At 31.9% G+C, this 26,172-nt stretch overlaps 1 long non-coding RNA gene across 1 annotated transcript in view; it reads left to right on the top strand.

Moving 5' to 3' along the window:
* The window catches only part of LOC134760996 (uncharacterized), a 384,162-nt gene that overhangs the window by 43,497 nt on the left and 314,493 nt on the right, over nt 1-26,172 (top strand). The window lies entirely within an intron of this gene.

The following is a 26,172-nucleotide window of genomic DNA, read 5'->3' on the forward strand; positions in this document are numbered from 1 at the left end:
TCTCACTGTTGCTGTGACTTGCAGTTCCCTAATGATATATGACTGGTAACTTTTCAATATCCATATTTGACAGCTATATTGAGACCTTTGGCCTATTTTTTAAATGAGTTGTTTTCTTTCTTATTTTCGAGTTCTTTGTATACTTTAAATACCACTAATTTATCTGACATGTGTTTTGAAAAGATCTTCTCCCAACCTGTGGCTTTTCTTTTCATTCTAAGCACAGTTTGAATAACAAAAGTCTTTAATTTTAATGATGCTCAATTTCTCAATTTTTTCTTTTTCTAACCCAACAAATCAGAAAGCTTTTTATTATTTCACATGGCTTAATATTCAGGCAAAGTGTATATAGGCCCCTTTCAAACAGTCATAAAGTTTAGAACCTCCCACCTCACAAACAATAACAACAACAACATAGAAACAAAAATGACAGCTTTTGCTGTTGTCTCAGTAATTTCTCAATTCAAGAACAGATTACTGAGCTTTACAAGCAATACATATAGATATCAATTTCACAATAAATACCTTATGATATTTATCAAATCACCTTAGTTTTGGTCTACTTATTGCTATTACACTAAAATGTAATTTGTCAGACATGAGAAATCTTTTTGTAGTATTTTTTATAGAACCAAGTATTTATTTTAGCTTTTTCAGTTCTTCCCTTGCTGTTTCTCCAGTATGGTCATTCCAATTGTCTCTATAGATGTATCAATATCAGGTACATAATAAATACAATTATCTCCCACGTGTACCCCAACCCCCTTCCCTGTTCATGCAGTCAACATAAAGGAAGCAGGTCAAAAGGAAATCATGTACCCTGTGATATGCTAGGTTGTAAGGAAAGGTACAAAATTAATTTACCATGTCTGAGTTTTCTTCTTCTCTGTATTTGTTCCATTTAATGCATGTATATTTTTTTATTCCTCAGGCCTCTCCAGTCCTACCACTCTCAAGGACACTTGATAAGGCTGTCTTCATCAGGTCCCTTTGGGTTACCCCCGGCCAGGGGTGGGAAATAGAGGAAGTGAATGTATCTTCATTATGTATCACACAGAGCAGAAACTCAAAGAAGCCTGTGCGGCGAATGGGTCTCTTCTTTCTCCAAAAACCACCTACCCCTTCAACTCCCACTGCTTCAAGGAAAATCTTGTATTAGTCTCCCCGTTTTCCCCTCAAACTTGCTTTAGCAAAGCAGTTCCTAAACCTCTGGTAATGTATGTCCCCACCCCTAACTCAAAACACAGTCTTACGTCAGTCACATCACAGAAAAGAAGTTCAAAACAAAACGAAACAAAGCCACAGTCTTATAAGAAAAATAGGTAAGTTTTACAAAAGTTGTGTACTGTATCTCTGCTTTGAATTTCATCTTTTGCCAAGGATAGTAAAACTCTTGGAAAACTATAAAACAGGAACTTACTTAATATGTTTTACCCAAGATTTTTCAAACATGTTTGGAAGGATACTTATTAACATCTTGCAGAGGTAATGTTACATGAAAAACTTAGCATGAGACCAATCAGGTATTCTATGCAATAATGCAGATATATGAAAAATTAATATAATGAAATAAATGACTTTTCAAAAGGTATTGATCCTAGATCCACATTCCTTTTTTGGTTCAGGTGAGGCAATTAGAATGTCAAAAAATTAAAGAAGCATAGAACAACCGTCTAATGAGAGGGACGAATGCTACGGGGGGAAGTTATTAGAAGATAAATTAGTAGATTGACCTTTTTACTGTCTATGTAGTTGTTTTTTTTTTTTTGCTAGTACCAATAGAAACAAATTCATTTTATGGTTTGTGTCAATGGAAATGTATAACTTAGTGGTAGCTGTATAGCAAACTTTCAATATGTAATAATAAGAGATTAGATGTAGGTTTCGTATCATTATTTAATTTATTTGCTTGAATACCAGTGAAGAATTTTCACTTAAGCTCTTGTTTTCAAGATGAATGTTTAATTGAATTCCAGAATTCATTTTGAAATAGAACTTTGTGTAGAATATAAATTTCTTTGCAAGAAAAATCATTTGTGCACTGGGTTTGAGAGCAGTTTAATGTCGATGTAACTACTTTCCAGGCTTTCATTTCCTACTTTTTGATATGGGAATAATGTTTGCAAAGTTACTCTGTGCACTCAAAGTGTGCTCTATACACTTCATTGCCATTCACGTTTTGGGTTTATGAGGCTTCCATTTGCTGGCAATTCAAATGTGACTCTGAGTTAGATGCCGTGGTGTGGGAGATGATGTTTACAGGAGTTTAAAGCACAGATAGACAACTAGATTGTCCTACCTACCCAGACTGTGCTTCTCACTCTCACTGTGCCCTTTCTTAATCTTTGGAAACGCTTTTATTTATATATAAAATAGGCTATAACTTCATATAGTTGTATTACAAAATGTTAATGCACAGAAAAAGACTTGTGCTAGGTATATGGTTTCTTCTCCATTAAATGGAAGCCATTGCCTGTATTTGTCAATAGAATTCATCATACTTTATCTCACATATTCAGTGCTTTACATCATTGTTGGCACATGATATTTTTAGACTGCACAAGGGTTAATTATGTCAAATTTATCTGTCTACAGGAAAGAATATAGCCCAAGTTACCTTGTTTAGCTGAGCCAAAGTTTGCATTTATTAAAAATGTAAATTTTATCTTGAAATGATGCCTGAGCTCACAGAACTATGGGTTCCAATCTCTAAATCACTGTGATCAGTAGTAAAACTATGTACTCTGTGTCTGTCCTACTAGCTATATTGCTGGGATCTGGAGCGTGACTTTTGGGTCTTTCTGTAATGTCTTACCTCTCATCAAAATTCACAAGACCTGCTCTCTGGATTGTGAGACTTATGCATTACAAATAAAAAGGTGCTGTCCTAATGGCATTCCAAAGCCATTTGAAATGAGTTGCTTTCATTTCCAGTGAGTCATTTTTTTATGTTGATTATCATTATTTTACCATTACCTTTTAATTTGGAAATGTTAAAATCCATTGGCATGTTCCTTGGAATATAAAGATTATATAGGGTCATTGAGATGAGTCTGGAAATATCAATCACTGGAGCCCTTCTAGTGGGATAATGTTGTTGTTAATATTGCTGGTATTCTATTCTTCACGTTTCCTCCAGTAAAATGTAAAGCGACCAAAATATAAGCATCATATAGGCAAGGATTCTTTTATTTGTTCAATGAACACTGCCTTCACCTAGTAGTCAGTTAATATTCACTACTAGAATGCATGTTGAATGGCAGCTCTTTTATTTGCCATTAGCATTGGCCCACTTTATAGCAGTTGGACAAAAAAGTTGGACAAAGTGTGTTGATCTTCTATGAAAAAATAGATATCTCTTTCTTTCTTTCATTGTTGCTTTTTCTGTGGGCAAGTTGATAGATATTGTAGTCCTGATCTTATTTTAGGGCATACAATTGAAGTTATTAGATATTTTAGAGTTTATTTAATTATAATATGAAGCTTTGAATTTCTCTTTCATTAATGAATAATTTATTTTATGATAGTGTTGCTTAACTTAGTGTGCAAGGCCTACAAATAAACCTAATAAATATCTTACAAACTGCCTTAAAATAAATCTAATGTTTTTTACTGAAATATTTTTAAACATGTTGAAGTTGGAATTCCAGGTAATTGTATACACACACACACACACACACACACACACACACATTAGGTTTTCATTTGGTTTCTTTGTTCCTATTATTGAAATTCCTACGCTAATAACCATATCAATTTATGAAACTCATTTTGAGAAAAAAGGCCTAAAATATAACTCATTTTAAAAATGATTTTCTCTTAATTTATAATGTAATATTTTAATAAAATATGGTAGGGCAATTTTGTATAAATATTTGTTCTAAGCTTTCTACATAAGTTCCTGCATATAGTTTAGTTTTTAATAGAAGGTTTTTTTTTTTTACTTCAGTATCCACTTTAAAGTCAATGACATTTAGTGTTTTTTACTTTACAGTTCTAAGTTACTTATGCTTAAAAAGTCATCTGACTTTTAAGTTAATGTCCAACTTGATTGTTATCTCTCTATATCTTATTGATGTGTTCTTGAAAGTAGTTAGACTTTGAAAAACATTACTAAGAGGGTTTTTTTTCCATCTTTGGAAAGTAACTTGGGATAAATGGTTGTCTTTCATCTTTGTCCTCCTCTCTAACCACAACTCCCCATTCCAGATCATTAGCTAAACTTGTGTGCTGAGGTTAATATTCTGTTTTACCTTTCTTGTCAAATTGCTAGATATAGCTTTGTTCAGTTATATACTGTACAAACAGAATCTCATCTTAACTTTTTAATCTCCCTCTTTTTAACTGATGTGTTCACCCTTAGATTTGTTGTCGTTTAGAAGAGGACTTCCTATTAGAAATATAATAATTTTCCTTCATGTGGAAACTTCAATACAAAAAAACAGAAAAACACATATCAATGGTTTGCATGTGTCATGCTGATAGTTAGAGGGCAACTGATATTAGAAAAAGTGACACCATATTTCTGAACATACACCTTGTTTCATCTTAGAATTCGGTGTTGAACCAATTTTGTACCTCATTGTTATAAACCTTATGTATCTAATGAATTGTTAATATGTTATTAACTGCCTTGGCCAAACTCAAGATCTTATTCACACATACAATATGCACAGAGAACTTATTTTTATTTGTTCAATCACTCCTATAGTCCTTCATTTATTTCACAAAAATTCATTGACACTTATGTGGCAGCACTCTTATAAGAATAGAATATACCCTGTTAAATCAGACATGATACTTGCTTTTGTGGAGCTTATGCTTTAGTGGAGAAACAGAAAGTCAAGCAAAAACTCAAACTGTATAATTTTAAATTGGATATGTGCTAATGAAGGAAAAAGTGGCACTGTAAGAAAAAATAATAGGGAGTTAAAGGATGAATAGAAGTTTGCTGGGTGAAATTTATGAAGGGCTGAGGATTTCAAACAAAAGAAACTGATGCAGGAGGGTGCAGCTTTGGAGTCAAGAATGAAGTTCTAGGATATAGAGAGCAAGGAAATGGTGGGAGAGGAGGTAGGATTTTATATATTATTAATGGGAAAATATTGAACAATCCTAAACAGAAAAGCAATTATATAAGTTCATCTTCATTACAAATTCTTATATCTTTAGTAGACCTGTTTTCAGGCAAAACTTCATAAGAGAATAGTAACAAAGAGAAAAAAAGCAGTGTTCTCAAGTTATCTCTAACTCACCAGATGACTTTAAGTTAGATGGCCTCAACATTTTGTGATGCTTTTCCTTCTTATAAAGTAAGGAGTTTAGATGAGGCGAGGCATCCAATTTCATTTAGCTTCAATTTCCTATAATTTGACGGCTGTCAAGTCATGCTTTGCTTTATTCTATTTGTGAGCCAGAGTAACTTTAAGGCAGTATATTAACTAGGAGAACTATTTCTTTACTTTTAAACTTCAAAATTATGATGACATAAGTATTTTAAAGAGCATTTAGAAAGTAGACAAATGAAATATTTTTAACATTTTGGAATGCTTCTTTTATTTCTTTTTGAAACCTAGGTTTTTGGTGGTAGTGGTGATATTTATTTTTGCCAAACTAACCATTCTATGTAATTTTATAGCATTTTGGGTTGATGACCACCGTAAGTCTAGTATTCCCGTATGTGTTAAAATTTATCTTCACAATTAATATATTTTCACTGAATTATTTAATTATAAATTAAACTACAACTTCTAATACATGTTCAATGAGATATTATTAGGCATTACCTGAAAAGGATTTCTGGAGAAAGAAAGAATTTCTGGTTAAAAAAGGGTTTAGCAGGTTTTCCTAATGCAGTACTCTCGATCTCTAGGATGGAGCTACAGCATAAAATGTCTTCCAAATTTACTTCACAAATTAGCCCTTAGATTTCATGAATTACTTATAATTTTTTTTTTGTAGACCACAGTTTCTTTGCTCTTCAGTATTACACTTGCTTGTGTGAGTTTCTAAAACTAAATTTAATTTTGGAAATTCTTAATTTTGTATTTACCTTTTGAATTGTGTTTAAATATAAAATTAAGTTTAGTAAAAAGCTAGGTTTTTATTTCTACCTACAAATTCAGTGTCCCATCAATAGAAAAAAAATTCTCAATAATATTTTAAAGTTACTTACTTTAGTCTTTGTCATTAAAGAATAAAATTTACCAGGCAGAAATGCCCCAGAAACTACCTATGGAGGAAATATGAATATTATTATTACCTACTAATATTAATACACAAAATGGTCAATTATGTGTATAGCAGTTAAATATACATAAAAGTTAAATATTTATAAATGATACAGGACTCACATGTTTGTATGCCTGCTGTGCAGTCAGAGTCTGTTAAATTGATAAACAGAGTTTGCAGCAGAGAAAGAGTTTAATGATTGCAGGGCAGCTGAGTGAGGAGATGGGGGCACCCTCAAATCTGTCTTTCCAGAGAGTACTTGGCTGGGGTGAAGGGATTGTAGAGGGCCAGGAGCTGGTAAATTGGGGTCACTGACTGGTTTGGGTAAGGGGGATTAAATCACCAGGATGTAGAAACTTCGCCCTTTAGTGAGTCAGCTTCTCCTGGAGTCCTTCAGAGCAGCTGATGTCAGTAGTTTCACTGGTATGTAGGATCTGAAAGAATACCTCAAAGAGAAAACTTAACATTTCACAATGCTTAAATTGTTATCTATGAGTAGTTAAGTTTAACTACAATCTTGTGACAGGATATAAATGATTGTGGGGCCATACCTAGTAAACAATTGTGAGGCAGCAGGACAGACAGCAAGTCAACTTAATGTTTAAGGCTGGATGTGCTGGAAGCTTATTTTTATTTCATCCCCTCCCTCCTTTCCCAAAGAATTTTATAAAGATTATAGGGGTGGTTTCATTTTATATATATATATATATAAAACTTCTAATATTTTATCAGTTAATAAAAGCTCAAATTTTCTAGACATTTTTGTTGATTAAGCTAATAAGGTGGCTTTTACCAATGGATCTTGAAATGTGGTATGCTAAATGAATTTCTGTTTTCAAAAAGAATTGTGCATGATCAATAACTCACTAAAACAGTAGACAAGTAAACTATATCACTAAGACAGTAGGCAAGTAAACTATATTTTTAAATTTACTAGTGGTGCAATCTTGTGCAAGTCACCTGACACTTTATGCCTTAATTTCTAAAAGAAAAAAGAGAACTTCCTAAATTACAGAGCTGGGATCAAATATGAATTAGAAATATAAATATGAAGATATTGGAAATATTAGAAATATGAATATGAAGGTACCTGCCATAGTGTTAGTGAGTAACATATACTTAACTATCATTGACAAAATTATTATTCTTTTCTTTTTTGAAATAATGGAGACATAGTAGACAAGATTTTGTTAATTTGAGGTGTTTTAACTCTTTATTCAGTAAGTTATTTGTAAAAATTTACAGGAAGAACTGAAGGGATATAAAGGGTTCATAATAAACACAGCAGATGATTTCTGATCCTTAAATCCAGAAACTGGGCCCTAGTCTATTTTGTTTTATTATTTGTAGCAAACTACCTAGAAAAAGTTGGAGAATGGCACTATTTTTTTATTGATTTCAGCTTCAAAAATTTCAAAATGTAGTTTTTCATTAGTAGTAGTAGTAATTCAAGCTAGAACATATTATATATTCAACATTAAACTAAGTGATTTACTTTTATATGTTATTTCATTTAACCTTAAGAATACTTCGTGGATATATTTATATTTATTTTTACAGATTAAGAAATTGTTATTAGCAGAGGTTGAGTAACTTGTCCAACTCTGATACATTGCTAAGGAGTAATTGACCTATAATTGAGTCAGGTTTCTTCTAAATACTATGCTCCACTGTAAATACATGAGATTACAGGTTAAAGTTTGAGAATTACTTCTAAGTAATAAATAGCTCACTCAATTTTAATATCGATTCTGATAAAATTCTTTATAATATTTGGGGTTGGGTCAGGGAGAAGGTAATGAGAAGAGAACAGAGCAGATAAGAAACATTTTGCACATCTGACTTCTAAACTGATCCTCTAAATAGATTTTTTTATGCTATCTCATCAAACTGAAACTTTTTGATGGATATAGAAACAAAAAATATTGTATTAAAATATTGAGAAAGTTAGACTGGGGAGAAAGATAGAAGATTTTTTTCAAGAGAATCAAACTATATTATTTAAGGTATATTTCTGTGTGAATCTTGAAAGTAGGGAAAGAAATATGTCAGCAAAAATACTAGAAGTAATTTGTTCTTTTGTTGACACAAAAACAATAGTTGATTGATTAATATGTAGCAATCACTAATCTAGGATGCTTTTGCTCTGACTTATATTCCTTTCCCAAATATTCCAAACAATGACCTTGTATTAATAAAAGAAGACATTAAAGTAGTATATTGATATTTTACAAGTACTTAGAATGTATATTTTGAAATTTTGTGGTGATCTGATGAGTGACTTTGAGTCTCAAAATTAGAGAAGTTTCTAATAATTCTGGGCTAAACAAAATGTGAAGGGAGTTAATTTGAAAGCAAAAGAAAAAATAACTCATCTATACAAGGAAACGACTTGATGATTAACACCTGACTTTTCATCAGAAACAATGACAGTCAGAACACAATGGGATCGCACATCCAAAGTGCTGAAAGAAAGAATAAGTGTTTTGTTCTGTTTATGTCACCAAAGTTGTAATACGTGTAGGATTTATACATAAAGGGAAAAAACTTTAAGAGGAATTAGACATAGTCAATGGAAAGAATATGACAAATAATGTGTTCTAGATCTGGCTTGGTTAGATATAACATGTTTAACTGGATAATTCATGAATCCTTTGCAAATCTTTGTTTCTTTGCCTCTGATATAACTGGGCTGGAGTCAACACTGAAAGCTTGAACTCCAAATATTGTGTATATCTGTTATTTCAAGTTATCTTTGCCTCCGATATAACTGGGCTGGAGTCAACACTAAAAGCTTGGACTCCAAATATTTTGTTCATCTGTTATTTCAAGTTTTCTTTGCCTCTGATATAACTGGGGTGGAGTCAACACTAAAAAGCTTTAGCTCCAAATATTGTGTATATCTGTTATTTCAAGTTAGTCTATTTTATGTTTCCTTTTTGATGGAAGCTTGTCTTATTTTGTTCTCTACAGTCTGTATTTTTTTCTTTTCATAATTCTGTAGCAATTGTGTTCCAAATATAAAAATAATTCTTTTGTGCTATGTGAAAATATGCGTCCTTTTATTTAAGCTGCCAGACAGATGTGTTATTTCAAGTGGGAGACTATGATTTTTCTCTACAGGTGATGGGTAGGGTTTTGTTGTTGTTGTTGCTGTTTGTTTGTTTGTCTAACTTTACTGGTAGGTAGATTATTTGAATGACTGATCTCATTAACCATCATTCCTTCTAAATCTGTCTCCTTTTCCTTCTAAGTCTACCTCCTTTCCTTCAAGTCTTTCATCTGAGCGGCATTAGAAATTCTCAATAAAATTGGTATTGTGCCCAGCTAAATCCATCTGATTTTTACTTTTAAAAATGGCAAGTTGATGTAACATTTCATCATACTACATAAAAGAGAAAAATCAGAACAAAATGTAATTGACAGTTTTCTGAGTTTCTTTTAGTCTTAAATTTTGAAATTGTTTTTGTCTATTTTTATTTATTTATTTATTTTTTGCAGACAGGGTTTCACTCTGTCACCCAGGGTGGAGTGCAGTGGTGCAATTATGGCTCACTGTACTCTTGATCTCCTGGGCTCAAGCAGTCCTCCCAACTCAGCTCCCAAGTAGCTAGAACTACAGGTGTGTGCTGCCACACCCAGCTTTATTTTTTATTAAAGAAAAAAATTGGTAGACATTAGCTTTCATTATGTTGCTCTGGCTGGTCTTGAACTTCCAGCCTCAAGTGATCCTCCCACCTTTGCCTCCCAAAGTGCTGGGTTTAAAAGTGTGAACCACCTCATGAAACTTTTTTTTTTTTCAATTGTCATTATAATACTTGATGAAATAAAATAAACTAAAACAAACATCTGAAAATGATGCTAACATAGTTGGGTGCTGGCTTTAAAAAGTCCATTATGTCCTTTACCAGTTATGTTAGTTTTCTAAGGTGGCACTTAAACACATGCACACATGCACAGACTGGGTGGCTTAAACAACAGACATTTATTTTCTCACAGTTCTAGAGGCTGTAAATGCAAGGTCAAAGTGCTCCTCTGAGGACCATGATGGAAGGATCTGTTTTAGGCCTCCCTTCTTGGCTTGTAGGTGGCTGCCTTCTCACAGCTCTGTCTTCACGCAGTTGTACTTCTGTGCACACATGTAGCTGATTTTTACCCCTTTCCAAATTTTATTTTATATGGACACCATTTTTATTGGATTAGGACCCAACCCGAGGGCCTCATTTTAACTGAATTCTTATTTAAAACATCCGAATATGGTTACTTTCAGAAATACTAGGCTTTAGAATTTCACCATATGAATTTGGGGAGAGGGGAGCACAGTTCAGCCCATAACTAACACACGGTAAGTAACTATTGACCAGGTTACTCATGTTACTCAAAAGAGATAATTCACTTTGTTAATATGAAGCAATTTTTTTCCTCAGTAGGTGTAAGAGTGTGTGTCAAACAGAAGTAGCATTTTAACATATAAGAGACATAGCTGAGCTCTAAATATAGGAGACAGTATGATAATTTTTTACATTTCAAATTCTCTGCCTGCATTAGAATATTTTTGCAGAATGTGTAAAACAATCTAATGAATTGATTGGAATGTGCAGGAACAAGAAATATGGTTATGGTTTTTACATAAAGCTTTTATATAGTTCCTTTAAAAATATAATTATCTTATTTACCTATTTCCTTAAGGCAATGGGTCTATTTTGTTTTATTATTTTGGATCCCCTGATTTTTCTGACTGTGGTTCACAAAAAAACCATAAGGTAAAGTACCATCTTGTACTTTATCTTCATGCAACAGTTTTTTTCTGCTAAATTAATATTTTGTATATTTTTATTTTGTATATATTTGGTATAATTCTGTTAATATTTTATATATTTTGTATATTTGTATATGAGATACAGATGCTTTAGACAACATGAAAATATCTTTGAACATCCCTATTTTACCAAGGAAGAAAGATAACCAAAGCACTTGATTTAATAGATTTGAGAATTAATTGGTAAGTTACACGAGTTTCAATTTCCCAGAACTCTAATATATATCCCTGCATTCTTATCATGAAATATACAGAAAACACCATTTTGTTGCATATTGTTACATTTATTTATATTGTACACATGATCTCAAAGTTTATATTTTGCCACCATTTATGCATGAATTTTTCATGACAAATATTCCTAAGTATTCCCATTATATGTTTCCCAGAATAGTGGTTCTAGGAAGTCGTACTGTTATCCAACTGTCGATTTATTTATTTATTTATTTTATTTATTTATTTTTTCTGTTTATTTTTAAGGCTAAGTGCGAGTGGAAAAGAAAAAGAAATCTGTAACTGGTTGTGATTAATTAGTTTTGAACACCACTACATTTGGACTAGCCTGCTAATTTATTTTTCATCTATACTTACCTCATCAGCACTCCCTAATTCTTGCTTATCTTAAGCAATTGAAATTTTCACCCAAGCTTTAACCAAGTTAGAAATATATTTTTCTAAAATTCAAACTCCATACCGTTAAGGTCATACCTTTCTGAAATGTTGTAATATTTTCACTACTGTTTAAACCCAAACATTTCTAACTCTGTGTTGCAGATATGGATATGAAGAGGCTACTGCTACAAGTTTATATATTGTATTTTGCATTTTAGTGATTGATCACTGTTTCTTTATGAATGGATGTATTTGTCTTGTTCTATAGCTACCATTCATTGAATTGTTAAATGTGCAATCAGTATCGTATATGAGCTATTCAGATATGTGTGATGTACATGTGCACAGGGATCTTTGTCCTTTGTGATTAGTATAATTGTGTATACCCATCCTGTTTGTGAGTCTCTTGGTCATTCCAAACTAAGCTAATCATCCTGTACTTTATCTTCATGCAAAAGTTTTTTTTCTGCTAAATTAATATTTTGTATATTTTTATTTTGTATATATTTGGTATAATTCTGTTAATATTTTATATATTTTGTATATTTGTATATGAGATGCAGATGCTTTAGACAACATGAAAATATCTTAGAACATCCATATTTTACCAAGGAAGAAAGATAACCAAAGCATATGATTAATAGATTTTAGAATTAACTGGTAAGTTACACGAGTTTCAATTTCCCAGAACTCTAATATATATCCCTGCATTCTTATCATGAAATATACAGTAACAAGGAAAGAAATTAATATATTAAAGTATCTTAATCTATCCAATTAAATGATATTTTGGAAAGGACTTTAATGCTCTATCTTTTGACATTGAAATAAAGTGAGTTTATCTTGAAATTCCGTAAGATAATGAAGAGTTGGTAATTACATCTTTACATTTTATTGTTCTTTAAATTGCAGAATCTTCATTATTTCTGCAAGAGGTCACAAGCATGTTCATCTTAACTTGACTATTGTACAAATAAGGCTTTATTAATACATCTATAGAAGTAGCCAAATCATTCATTCCGTGACTAGGCAATTAAGTAATCCCGTTAAGATAAAGAAGTAATGACTCAAATTGGTTGGGTAAAACTATAAGACACAAAGTCAGCAAGGTGAAATAACTTCTCTTTAGCACTTTGCCTAAATAACTTTTTTTTAAGCGACATATGCAACAAGAACATGAATGTATCATGAATTAGTTCGTGCATGGTTTCCCTATAAAATAGTCACAGTAGCAACCACAATTATGGTAAATTAAAAGTTGTAAAACTAAATGTTTTTAGATCAACAGTTTTCTCTTTAATGCTTTTTTCAATTTAATGCTGGCCTATTTTTCTGGGCTTCCATACAGACTTTATAATTAGTTGGATATAGTCATTGTATGATTAATAAAATATAGACTGTGGTGCTGCCATGTTTGCATTTGAATCCTGCCTCAGCCACCCAATATGGCATGAGTGACGTCAGGTCAGAACCTGGGTTTTCTCATACAGAAAAATAGTCATAGAAACATCAATCTCATAATGTTGTGTGTTGGTTAAATAAGACAATTATGTAAAATTGTCAAAGCACAATAGCTACACATAACAGGCATTCAAATATTAGTTCCTATATTCTGATCTCTGTTGCCCTCACTTTTCTATTCCCCCAAATGGGAACAGAAGCTGTATTTAAAATCGCTATTCCACTCTATAATTTCTGTTGTGGAAAAATAGAGAAATCTCTATTTTCTTATGTAGTAACTTTTATCTGTATATCTTCTTGAGTCTCTAGAGTTATATAATTTTCATATATACAATTAATTTGACCTTCGGTCTCTACAGATAGTTTATCAACACACTGCTACACATAGACTCAGGTCTTTGATTTCCACAATGTGTGTGTGTGCATGTGTATTTATTAATATGTTTTATTTTCTGGCTGTTGAGTTGATGGGAGAAAAGTGAAGAAATCATAAGTTACATTTTTACTCCAAGATAATGTGCTGATTTTTCTTTTAAGGAGTATACCAATATAACTATTTAAACTTGGAACTATTAAGCTATCTTTTTTCTCTTTTTTGTAAGTGTCTCAAGCTGAAATGACTGTCAGCAGGATGAGGCACATGCCAGTATATACTGCCAATTTGAGATAGTTCATATCCCAGGACTTTTTTTTAGAATTGTCTATATGCCAATGTTGAGAACATTTCAGTTACTTGCAGAGTTTTCCTTTGTGCAGAAGTGAACTCAGTTCAGATATATTGACTTCACTACTAAAAGTATATAAGTCAATTTTCTATAACTGGAGACAACTGACTCAACTTTTAAAATAATTCTAGGTGTCTCTAGGATTACTATATATGAACGCAAAAAGGGTTATAACCACATACTACAATAACTACAATAATTAAAATAACATATAAAATTAGAAACAAATTCATGGCACTCAGATTTAGTAGGTATGTATGGCCCTTACACATTTATTTATCCTAATAATTTGTTCTGATGGCAAAAAGTACCCAAGTAGAAATAATACTGTTAGAAGACATGGAGTAATCTTGCATTTTTCATTATAATTTTATATATAATTTCATTTTTCATCTATAATTTTTGTTTTTAATGCATAGTTACCATGAATTAAAAACCAACCTTATTTTTAGCCTCTTTAAATAAACAGTGAACACAATCAAGATGGCAGAGATTTTCAGGAATCACCGTATCAAGTTGCCCATTTCTAAGAGTATTTGGAAGCAGATATTACTAAAAGCAGTAATTAGGGTGCCGTAACTGCCTTGAAGTAATATTGACTGTAAGTATCTTCAGTGTCCAGAAGTTTTCCTGGCATACAGCAAATGCTCAACTACAGAGTGAACAATTTTAAAAAGATGTAAAGGCCACAGGATAAGTATAATCTTGAAAAATAACTTCAAATATAAACTTCACCTGATAATTCATTTTTTTAATTTATAATAGTTTATTTTTGTTTCGTTATTTTCGAAAATGGTTGCGATTAAGGTGACACATGCACCCATGATCAGAGAGGCAGTTAATTAGGACGATAGATGCCTGAATCAAGATTTGCTGTTCTGTTTGTGTTTCATATGTTGCAAAAATAATATATTTCCACCACAGGTTTTGATGGTTCAGCTGTCAACACTATGGATATTATGACTGTCCCCTCAGGCTTTGCTGATGAGTCTACATTTATCAGGTTGTCTCCTTCCTCTACATATCTTCCATCATTGCTGCTCTAATAGTATTGAAGTAATTGTAAATCTCTCCCATTGGATTATTTTTTCAAGTTTTGAAATTTTTAATGTATAAATTGTTAAGTTTTGATAACCTACATTTTAGTTTATTTACTTAATTTCATGGTACATATTTAAGACATACACATATGCCATGAAATTATTACTACAATCAAGCCAATTAACATATCCATCACCTTTCATAGTTATATTTTTATGTGATTGGCAAGAGCACCTAAAAAATATACTTTTAGAAAATTTTCAGTATAGAATACAATATTATTAACTATTGGTATCATACTATACGTTAGATACAACTTACTCATCCTACGTGACTGCCAGTTTGTACCCTTTGATCTGCTTTTTTTCATTTCCTCTTAATCCTTATCCCTGATGGCCACCATCCTACTGTTTCTATATACTTGGCTTATTTTTAGATAGCACATACAAGTGAGATCATCAAGTATTTTTCTTTCCATGTCTGGTTTATTTCACTTAGCATAATGCCATCCAGGTTCATCCATATCATCAAAAATGGCAATTTTAATCTTTTTTTAAGATTGAATTCTATATATATAATATTTATATTATTATTACAGTTTATATTATAAGATTATGATATATAATATATTATAACTATATATCATAATTTCTTTATCCAGTTGTTTTCATAGCTTGGCTATTGGTTATTTATACAGCAATAAACATGGGAATACAGATATATCTTTCATATACTGATTTCAGTTCCTTTGGGTATATACCCAGCAGGGGGATTGCGGAGTCATACAGTAGCTCTATTTTAAATTTTTGAGGAACCTTCATACCATTTCCCAAAATGGCTGTATCAGTTTACATTCCCACCAACAGTGAACATGAGTTTCCTTTTTCCACACCCTCATCACACTTATCTCTTTTTTATATAATAACCATCCTAACAGTTGTGAAGTGATATAGTTGTTTTGATTAACATTTTTCTGATTAATGATGTTGAACACCTTTTCATATACTTGTTGCCCTTCGTATGTCTTTTTTAAATAACGTCTATTCAGATACTTTGGCCATTTATCAGTCGGATTGTTTTTTGACATTGAGTTGTGTGAGATTTTTATTTCAGGTATCAACCCCTATCTGACATATGGTTTGTAAATATTCTCTCCCACTCTGCAGGCTGCCTTTTCATTTTGTTGAGTGTTTGCTGTGCAGAAGCTTTTTAGTTTGATGCAGTCTCACTTGTTTATTTTTGCTTTTGTTGCCTGAGCTTTTGGTGTGATAGCCAAAAAACCATTGTCAAGGCCAATATCAAGGAGTTGTTTTCTCTGTGTTTTCTTCTGGGAGTTTTATAGTTTCAGGTCTTACACGTAGGCCTTTAATCCACCTTGAGTTGGTTTTGTGTACAGTCTAAGATAAGGGTCCAGTTTTATTCTTTTATATGTAGATAACCAGACTCTCACTGTTGCTTCTTCACAGGAACCCCTCTTTGTTCCAATTTTGGCCAAGTATCTTCTACACCTCCTTCAGGTCTAAGTGCAACAGAAAATGCACCTTTCTCTGGAAAGACATTTATTGTTCACTCATAATTCTATCTTTAATAGACATATCCAATAGAATATACAGTTTGCAAGATTAAAAACAAGGTTTATATTGCTTCATAAGGAGCAAGCACATTTTTGAAGCACAGGGTAATTCTTGACAATAAAACCTGCAACTCATTATGATTTTTAAGTTGTGTGAGATGTGGATACCCAGCATTTTCATGATGAGGCTGTGCTTTCTTACATTTTCAGTGATGAAGAAGACATGCCAACAAAGGGTTAATTCCAGATAAAATGAAATGTTCTAAACAGTATGTATTGTTTATTTGAATCATCTGTGGGGGAAGGAAAGATAATTTTCCAAAGAACATTCCTCCTAAATTCTGTCTTAAAGTTGTTTGTAAGTAGAAGATTGAGTTTATATTACATTACAAGACTATAATGTCTTTATTAAATTCACTGTGCAATCTTTAATCAAATAAGTAAATGCATTATTTATTTCCAAGTTTGAAGCACACATTCTCTTCAGCTGAAATGCCAGTTCTGGAGGAAAACGTATCTAATAATATATGAAACTGAAGGCCGTTTTTACTTTTTATTATTCTTGTAGCATTTAAAGACCAAAAGCCTGTCTTATATCTAGTTGCGTGTTTTCAGGAAATATGCTTTTTGAAACTATTCTCATGAATATGAAATTAACTTCAATAAATAATTTATTTTTGAAATCTTATTTCATGCTAATTAAGTATCTTTGGCCAAAACATTTTTAATCCTCTTATTTGTTCTTTGAGAAATGTTGACAATAAATTCAAAACTTTTAATGGAGAATATTTGAAAGGTCTTCTTAAAATAAAAAAAAAGTTTAACTTTTTTTCTTCATCAAAGTTATGTATCCCTATATTTCTAATGTTTAGGACATAAACAATTAGATGTGATTATGACCACTGAATAACTAAGAACAATATACATTTTTAGATTTCAGGCTTTAAAAGTAAAACACTTGCTTGAAGGGGACCTGGCAGCATTCATGCAACTGTCCCCTACAGATTCCCTAAAATCCAGTGGCTTGAGGGAATTTAGCATCTGCTACAAATCGCATCCTTGAAAAATTAAAACAAAATGATTGTATGCATTATTTAAGATACATAAATATGTGTAAAAGTGTCAAAAATATTCAAGGGAATAATACAAACTACTTCAAAATCATAGTTTTGGGGTGGATGGAAGAATGAGTGTGACTTCAACTGTAGATATAGTTAATTTCTATAGAGAAAAAAATGAAGAATCTAAAGGAAATATCACAAAATGTTAATATTTATTAATTCAATAGATATGAGTATCTAGTTATTATTTTCTGTATTTTTTATATATTCTACAATTAAATATTGTTTTGAAAGAATAAAAAAAATAAATAAATAAAAGTAAAACACTTGTTAGAATTTTATGGTTAAATCATGTTCTTTGTACCATGAAAGAAAAGAATAAAAATCATCATGTTATATATCAAAATATAATAATGAGGTATCTTCTCTCTCAGAGATCTCCGAACAACGTCGTAAAACCTGAACATGTTTCTTTTAAGTAATATTTGAGTGATGAAGGCATCAAAAACTTGGAACAAAATAAGATTAAAGCAGAATAATAGCTTAAAAATTAGGTCCAAATTCTTAGTTGTCTTGTTGTGGCAAAACGTTGGTCGAGTGATTAACCTCTGATTTCTCATTTTCTTCACGTATAAAGATGGAAAAATTCAATTCTTCCTACTTTGTCAAACTCTCTGTGAGAAAGCTGCGTAACTTTGAAATTTTGTGGTAGCATAGAATTTTTTAACCATCTAGATTATTAAAAATTTATTTAAAAATTAGCTATTTTTTGAAGTACAAATTCTAATAAATTCTATAACTTTGAAAAAATTTTTCAAGTTTGGAAAACTTCAGGCTACATGGCTAAATCAGAGGGCAATACAGCATGTATACACCAATATATATAAAATTTTTCTTGTAACATTTGAGAGATTCTTAAGTTTTACAGAAGCTTATTCACAAAAAGGGTTGCTACAAATTCAAAAATATATCCTTCAGCCTCTTCCATTAATTGGAAAACGTATAATCAGAGTTCCACCTGTCCAAAGTACATAATAAAATACAGCATCCTGAAATAAGTATTTGTTATTTTTATTGGTTATGTTGTGAAATCGAAGCTTATTGCAAAGTAAATCAAATAAATTATTCTGTTCTGTGCTTAGAAAAGTGACATTTCAGACCCAAGTTTAGATAATTTACCATCTTCATGGAAATGGAAAATGTTGCTAAGTCAGTTATTTGTTCTTTTTTTCCCTTCTCCTGAGGGTCCAATAAATGATTATTGAACAAATGCTTATCAAAAAACTATTTTGAGCAATATAATTTAGAAGCAATATTATTAAGACACAAGCATTTTTAAGAGAGTTATGAAATATGCATAGAAATGATCAATAAAATCAAAATGTGTGAAATACCACAAAATAGTATACTTGATTGTTATGGGAGTGCAAAGTGAAGAAAGTATTCTAAGGTGAATGTGAAGTTCTGGAAAGTACTTTTTGGCCATTGACCAGGACCTTGTTTCAATGAAGGAAGCAAGAAGGGAGTGGTGGGGCAGGGACACTGGACATCATGTTGAACAAATAGTAAAGACCAAAGACAAATTCTGGAAAATGGATGGCCTCTTGAGAGAAACATTATGTTTGTGTACCAGCTTGACTTATTACTCTTTTATAAGCAACTTCTAAATAAATGAAACCAAATTTGATTATGTTAGGGATTGCCTGGACAGAGACTTGGATTTTGGAGAAATTCAGGGCATAATTTTCTTGAATTCAAATCATGTAGATCATTGATTCTCAAAGAGTGGTCTTTGAACCAACAACATTAGTGTTACATTGAGACATAAATTCTTGGACCCCAGATCTATTGAAGCAGAAACTCAGGAGATCTCAGCAGTCTCTTTTGCAACATGTCCTCTGGGTAACTCCATTGCATAGTGGAGTTTGAAAACCACTGATGTGGACAACAAACAACCTAAGTCCCTCTAAGGCAGTCTGGCACTAACTGTGGTAGCCCGTTAAGTGTAGCTCCTGCAGGACCATCCCTTGTTCACTCTGTCTATTAAAGTTTAGTGGCAGATGAAAAGATAACAAATGATAGGGTACAATTTTGTATTTAAACCATAATCCATGAAAAAATCTATTTTCAGTCTTCTAACTAGAAGGTACTTCACTCAAATTTAAGCTATTCTAAATAACAACATTTTTCTGAATTAGGAAGACATACAGTCAAAGGACCAGGCAATCAATTACTAGTTAGTGGTTAGTTAACAAGAAATAAATAAAACTATTATCAGAATGTCATTTACATAGGCAAAGCATAGCCAGGTAGGTAGATCATATTAGAAAGATTATAAGATGAATAACTACAAATCTATTCTGTAACACTAGAAATTATAAAAATGACAAAAATTTAATTATCAAATGAACAAATATTGTAAGATTCCTTCACAGTGGTTTATCTTCATTATTGGAAGAGTGCTTCAGTACAAACTTTCTAGGCTCAGTTTGGCAGAATTTATCACGAATTTAAAAAATATGGCCATTGACACAATAATACGGTTAAACAATCATCTTAAGGGAATAGAAATCTAAGCCAAGAACTAAAGAACCAGGAACTGAAAAGGCAAAAGGAACTAAGTGATGGAAGGAGCAAGAGGGAGAGATGTGAGACCTTGCACCAAAAATAAAACTTAAAACAACAACAACAAAAAGTATAGATGGACTCTGTTACCTGAATATGAACATAAAGGAAGAGCAACAGTCAAAATTTTGTCTGGAATAATAGAAATTTTGAAAAAACAGGAGAGTAAGAAAAGGAAACTAATTTTATGGAAAGAATGTTAAGTTTGATTTTGGATTACTGAAATGACAGCAGGCCATGGAAATGAAAGGAGCTGAGTAGCAGAGGGAATGGGTGATATGAAGTTTTAGATGGAGTGGCTTCTGAGTCATCATGGAAATGAAAGGAGCTGAGCAGCAGAGGGAATGGGTGATATGGAGTTTTAGATGGAGTGGCTTCTGATTCATCAAATAAAAATAATAGTTGAGATTTCAGAGGTAGAAGAAAAGAGAAAATTTGAAGGCAGAAGATTAAAATTAATTACCCAGGGTTAGAAAAAAATCGTAAAAAAGAAGCCAGTAAAGATGGTGGGATAGGGCTCATGAGTAGTTAAGGTAGGGATGAGGGAGGAGAAAAACCGTGGAAATGTGGTTATAGAACATGAGAATAATATAGAAGGAAGGGGTAATTATTTTAAAGAAGAAAGTGAAGGAAAACAGCAATAGGTAATGGTGAGGACCAAATACTGCAAACAGCTCATAGTTTGCTGAAACTGAAGGGACATTGGGATTGACCATTGTGAGGTCATTATGATTGCTAAATATAGTGCGTTTGGTGAATACAAAATGTAGAGGGTGAAAGAAGCAATGTATAAAAACATTTAAACACAAGAAAGAATAGGTTCAGGCATTCGGTAAATGTAAAATATAGTAGGCAAAAAATGTATAGCAGTGCATAGAAGCAGAGATAAATTCAGATAAGTATTAATTTTTTGTTCAGAGGCACTCAGTTACAAAAGAAATTATGTTTGCTGTTGCAATTATTATCAGCATAATAGGAGGAAATATTATGCACCCCGTATTTTGAAAGATAGGTGCATTTGAACAGTTGAGAGTAGCTATACTTCAAAGTAACTATCATGGGAATGTTTTGGGGGTTAAAATCCATTCATTAAGTAAAATTTATCAAAAATTTGTCAAAGTACTGTTGGTATCAACAGACAATTTAACTTTATGAATTATGGCTTGTCTTGTAATTCTCTGTGCTACTTCAAATGTATATTTGGCTAAACAATGTTTCAGATTTTACTGTTAGCAGTTGTTCTCTAATGTTAGGTAAACATTTATAATGTTTTCAAATATTTGAGTTTAATTTTACAAGAGATTTATTGAAAAGTTTAGTGTGTTGTAAATTTCCATATTGTACAATAAGAGGCAGTTTTGAGAGGCTAAAATATGTAGATACATTTACTTTCACAACTTTTTAGACTTAAGTCACATTATATTTATTCGATAGCAATAGGAAAATAGTTTGTTGATCCCATGTAAAACATACAGAGATGTGTGTTTATATAGATAGTATTTTTGATAAATTGATGAGCTTTATTTTATTTTTGTCGGGCTATAACGTATTTTTAACCTGTCCTCAAAATATAAATAATAACAAGTAAAATGAACTATAATAATCTTTTTCACAATGGCTGAAAAAAATTGAATTATTTTTAAGATTCATAAAGTATGCTTAAAATTTGGAAGAAGATACATACTTTGGGATTAGAATTGGCTAGATATAAAATAGTTGGCAGATATCTAGACAATTATCACTGTCATAGATTGGTTTATTTTGTAATTGGGTACAATACATGAATATTGGAAAATTGGGTAAATAAGGTCTGCCACAGATACAAATTTAAACATATTTGTACCAATTTAATAGTTTGTTGGCCTCTTTATAGGTACTTTTGCAAGGCCAAATTCTTTATCAAATTATTTATATAAAAATGAATAATGTTTATAAATGACTAAGATATTTGAATATTTGAAGAGCAATTTTGTCTACCTTTATTTATATGTACTAATATATTTCAGTAGCCTTGGTTTAGATCAATTTCATCTACTCTTTATTTATATATACTAATATATTTCAGTAGTCTCTGTTTAGATCATTTTGAAATGATTTTTATTAGCATTTCTCAAGTTTTCAGACAACTCTTTTTTTCCCATTATTTTGCTATCACTAGTTACCAATGTTTATTTTTTCAAGTAATATGATCCTTGATATCAACAATTATGACATTCAATCAACAATGTGGTTGATAGAAGCCTTAAGAAAATTACCTGCTCTGATTACTTCTCAGTAAACAGGAGATGCTAACATGACTATATAGAAATGGTGTGTGAGAATTAAATCCAAGATTATGTGTGTATCTGTGATCTATAATTTATTAGCATAAAATAACTAAACAACAAAATCCCATCTGGCTATAATTGGGAGAGATACTCACTAATAGAAGACAGGATGTAGTATTAATCTGATTTCTACAGGACCGGGGGGCTTTTTATTGGTTGAGCCTAAGTTGGAGACTGTTCTATTCCCTAAGTTGGAGACTGTTCTATTCCCATCTGAAGGATTTGGGGCCCTAGAACTCCAGTCACTGTCATGCAATTCTGAAAATCATTGAATAGCAACTTTCAAGGTACATGAAGCAGAAGTCCCATTGCCAGGTGATGGAGGTCTTTGGCTTGTGCCTATGAGCCTTCATTGGAGAGGAGAGAATAGTGTCAATATCCATGCAAATGGGAACAGCAGAAGCACAAGTTATAAAACTTAATTAAAAGAAACTCTACCAAAAATTTACATGTGACTATGCATATGCTATGACCCAGAAACTCAATAAAAATGTGTACATGTGTTTAAAAAACTGTACTGAAATGTTTGTGTTAGCAGTATTCAAAATAGCCACACACTGGAGATCACTCAAATGCCCAGAAAATGTAGAAGAGATAAATTAATTATTGCACATTCATGCAATGTGATACTATTAAGCAATAAGATTGAACTACAACTGTGGGCTCTAGTTAAATGACTCTCCAAAATACAGTGTTGAGTAAAGAAATCTAGACACAGAAGGTCCATACTGTATAATTCCACTTTTACAAAGTAGAAAGGAGGGAAAAATAATAAATGATTGTTTTAAGCCATTAAATTTGGAGGTGGTATGTTATAAAAAGTTATGGCAGTGATAACTAACAGATACTCTATCATACTAGGATGGCATGATAAAGATATGTGGGACAGTAACTGGTGAGGGATAAAGGGATGAGTGAGCCTTATATTTTTAAAGTAAGGGAATATACACACACATAGAGAGAGAGATAATAATAGACTTGCTTATTTAATTGTGTACTAATTATCCAAGACAGGCAGAGGAAGTGCTGTACAATTTCTTGAATAGGCAGGAGAGAATAGGATCAGCCCAAGTGGATAGTGTTGAAACCCACAAGAATGGATAAGTTTATCTAGTAAGTGATTACGTTGGAAAAATGGTTCCGAGGACAGGTTTTTTTCACACTCTAACCTATTGGGAGCACAGGGAAATTCTCTTCTGGCACATAATTTTTAGAGTTGTTAATGGAGATTTAGGACATAACATGCATTAAAATGCCTTGTCTACTGGGTGTCCAAAGTAAGTTGGGCGCTTTATGTGTTTCTTGTGTCCCTTCAATGTCTATATAAACTTCTTAAGAGCCTTAGCATTCTGAAATTCAGATAATGACCATTAAAACACAACCTTTATTTCTTCTAAGCCTGAAAGCTACACATTATTTTAGTTAAATTCTTAATTTCTTCCAAAGTATAAATTTTGTAGAGATAATGTTGATATCCTTTAATCCAATATTTAGGGAAGTATGCCATTTAATTTTATGTAAGTTGCTTAGTTTATTTTCTCACACTGTTTTTTCAAGAAATTCCGTTTCCTAAAAAATACCCATAGGAGCCTTGGATAAGGATAAAAATGCTAAATTATATGCATAATACAAAATTAAAAATCAGCAAGTGACATTTTTCAAGTTATATAAACTTGTCTTACATTTGTAGTAGGTGTTTTTGTGTTACTATTAGCTGGATGAGTAGTAATACAAGTTGAAGTCCTCACTGTCCAAATTTCCAGATGATATAGGACAAAGTATTTTGCCATCATGGACGTCAGATTCCATAAAGAAAGTGCTTACGTTTCTCTTATTAAATGAATCCTCTGAACTCCTAGAATGTGTAAACTTTAGAGTGTGTGGAACATGAGCCTCCCTCTCTGCCTTCTGCCTTCAGAACGATGTGAGTGCTTGAAAACGGAAAACACCAGCGTCTTTAGGGGTTCCTGATCCAACAATCACTTATTCCATTAATCTTTTATAGAAGCATTTCTGATGATGTTTGAATTTGACTTTCAGTCTGAGCCAAATGTATATGGTTTTTTTTTTCTGCTTAGTATTCATTGTCACACTTACTCTTGAAATTATAAAAAACTGTTGTGAAACAAACAAAAGCAGGTAAGTTACTTCAAATCTTTTCATGCATCAGCACCCATGGCTGTGAAGGAAGCAGTAGTTTATTTTCGCATGAAATATGTCGAGTTTCTGTAGTCAAACTATACAAAGCTGGGCTGCACCTAATTATTGGTATAAATTACATAAAGCATCTAAAAAGTGATAATTTAGAAGACTCAAACCATTGCTATTCACTTAAATCTGAAGAGGATCTGACTGAACACATATATCTCTGACAAAAAGTCTGAGTGCCATATAGATGTTTATGTTGGCTTTCCTTGCTTCTCGGCCAGTAACCTCTCCCCACCACTTCTCTCACTATTTTCTGAAGAATACACTGTTAAGTGCAGGAACAAACATTATTAATAAGATAGGGAATAATAAACATGTATTATAAGTTACACACTGATGTTAAAATAAATAATATTTACACTTCTATGTAGAAAATATTTTTGCAACTATTTTTACCATGTGAAGCATTCAAATAAAGTATTATTTTGTGCAATAGAAACAAGATGGTTAATACTTTTTATATGATAACATTACAACTAGCTCAAATATTAGCCAAGCATTTCTATTTTAATATGAGAAATGAATGAACAGATTCTATTTGCCGTAATGTAACATCATTTTCTGTATTATGTAAGATCAGTGAAGACAAGGGCCCATGTGATTTTTCAGCAATATTTTAGAACATCAGCTTTCACCGTGGTGAAGAAATTGGGCAAAATAATTACACAACCTTATATTTTATTCCTTCTTCTGCCATTTAATTGCTGGAACTAGTTATTTAACTATTCAGTTTCCCAAGTTTTCCATTTGTACAAAGGAATTATCTATGTCCTATAGCCTATATCTACATCATAGGGTTGTTGTGAGGAATAAAGTGTGATGTATGTATATCTTGAAAGACAGTGTTAATTATATAGTATGTATTAAATATTAGTTTTTGATTATTATTATTCACGAAAAATAACTGATGTGACTCTATGTTGAATGCCTACTATGTGTGAGAGATGTGGGTTGCAGTTTATATAAATATTTTATTAATTATTAAATATTAATATTTGTATTGATATTACACAAGTACTGTAAAACTGTAATATAACATATCTTTATTTAAATTTCTTTTTATTTTTATTATTTTTAAATTTTTTGTGGGTACATAGTAGGTGTGTATATTTATGGGGTACATGAGATATTTTGATACAAGCGTGCAAAGTGAAATAAGTACATCATGGAGAATGGGGCATCCATTCCCTAAGCATTTATCCTTTGAGTTACAAACAATCCAGTTACACTCTTTAAGTGAATTTAAAATATACAATTAAGTTATTATTGACTATAGTCACCCTATTGTGCTATCAAGTAGTAGGTCTCATTCATTCTATTATTTGTACCTATTAACAATCTCCACCCTCCGCCCCCTCCCAAAAACCCACTACCCTTCCCAGCCTCTGGTAACCACCCTTCTGCTTTCTATGTCCATGAATTCAACTGTTTTGATTTTTAGATCCCACAAATAATTGAGAACATGTGATGTTTGTCTTTCTGTGCCTGG

This window comes from Pongo abelii, chromosome 2, assembly GCF_028885655.2.
Source record: "Pongo abelii isolate AG06213 chromosome 2, NHGRI_mPonAbe1-v2.0_pri, whole genome shotgun sequence".
NCBI classification, from domain to species: Eukaryota; Metazoa; Chordata; class Mammalia; order Primates; family Hominidae; genus Pongo; species Pongo abelii.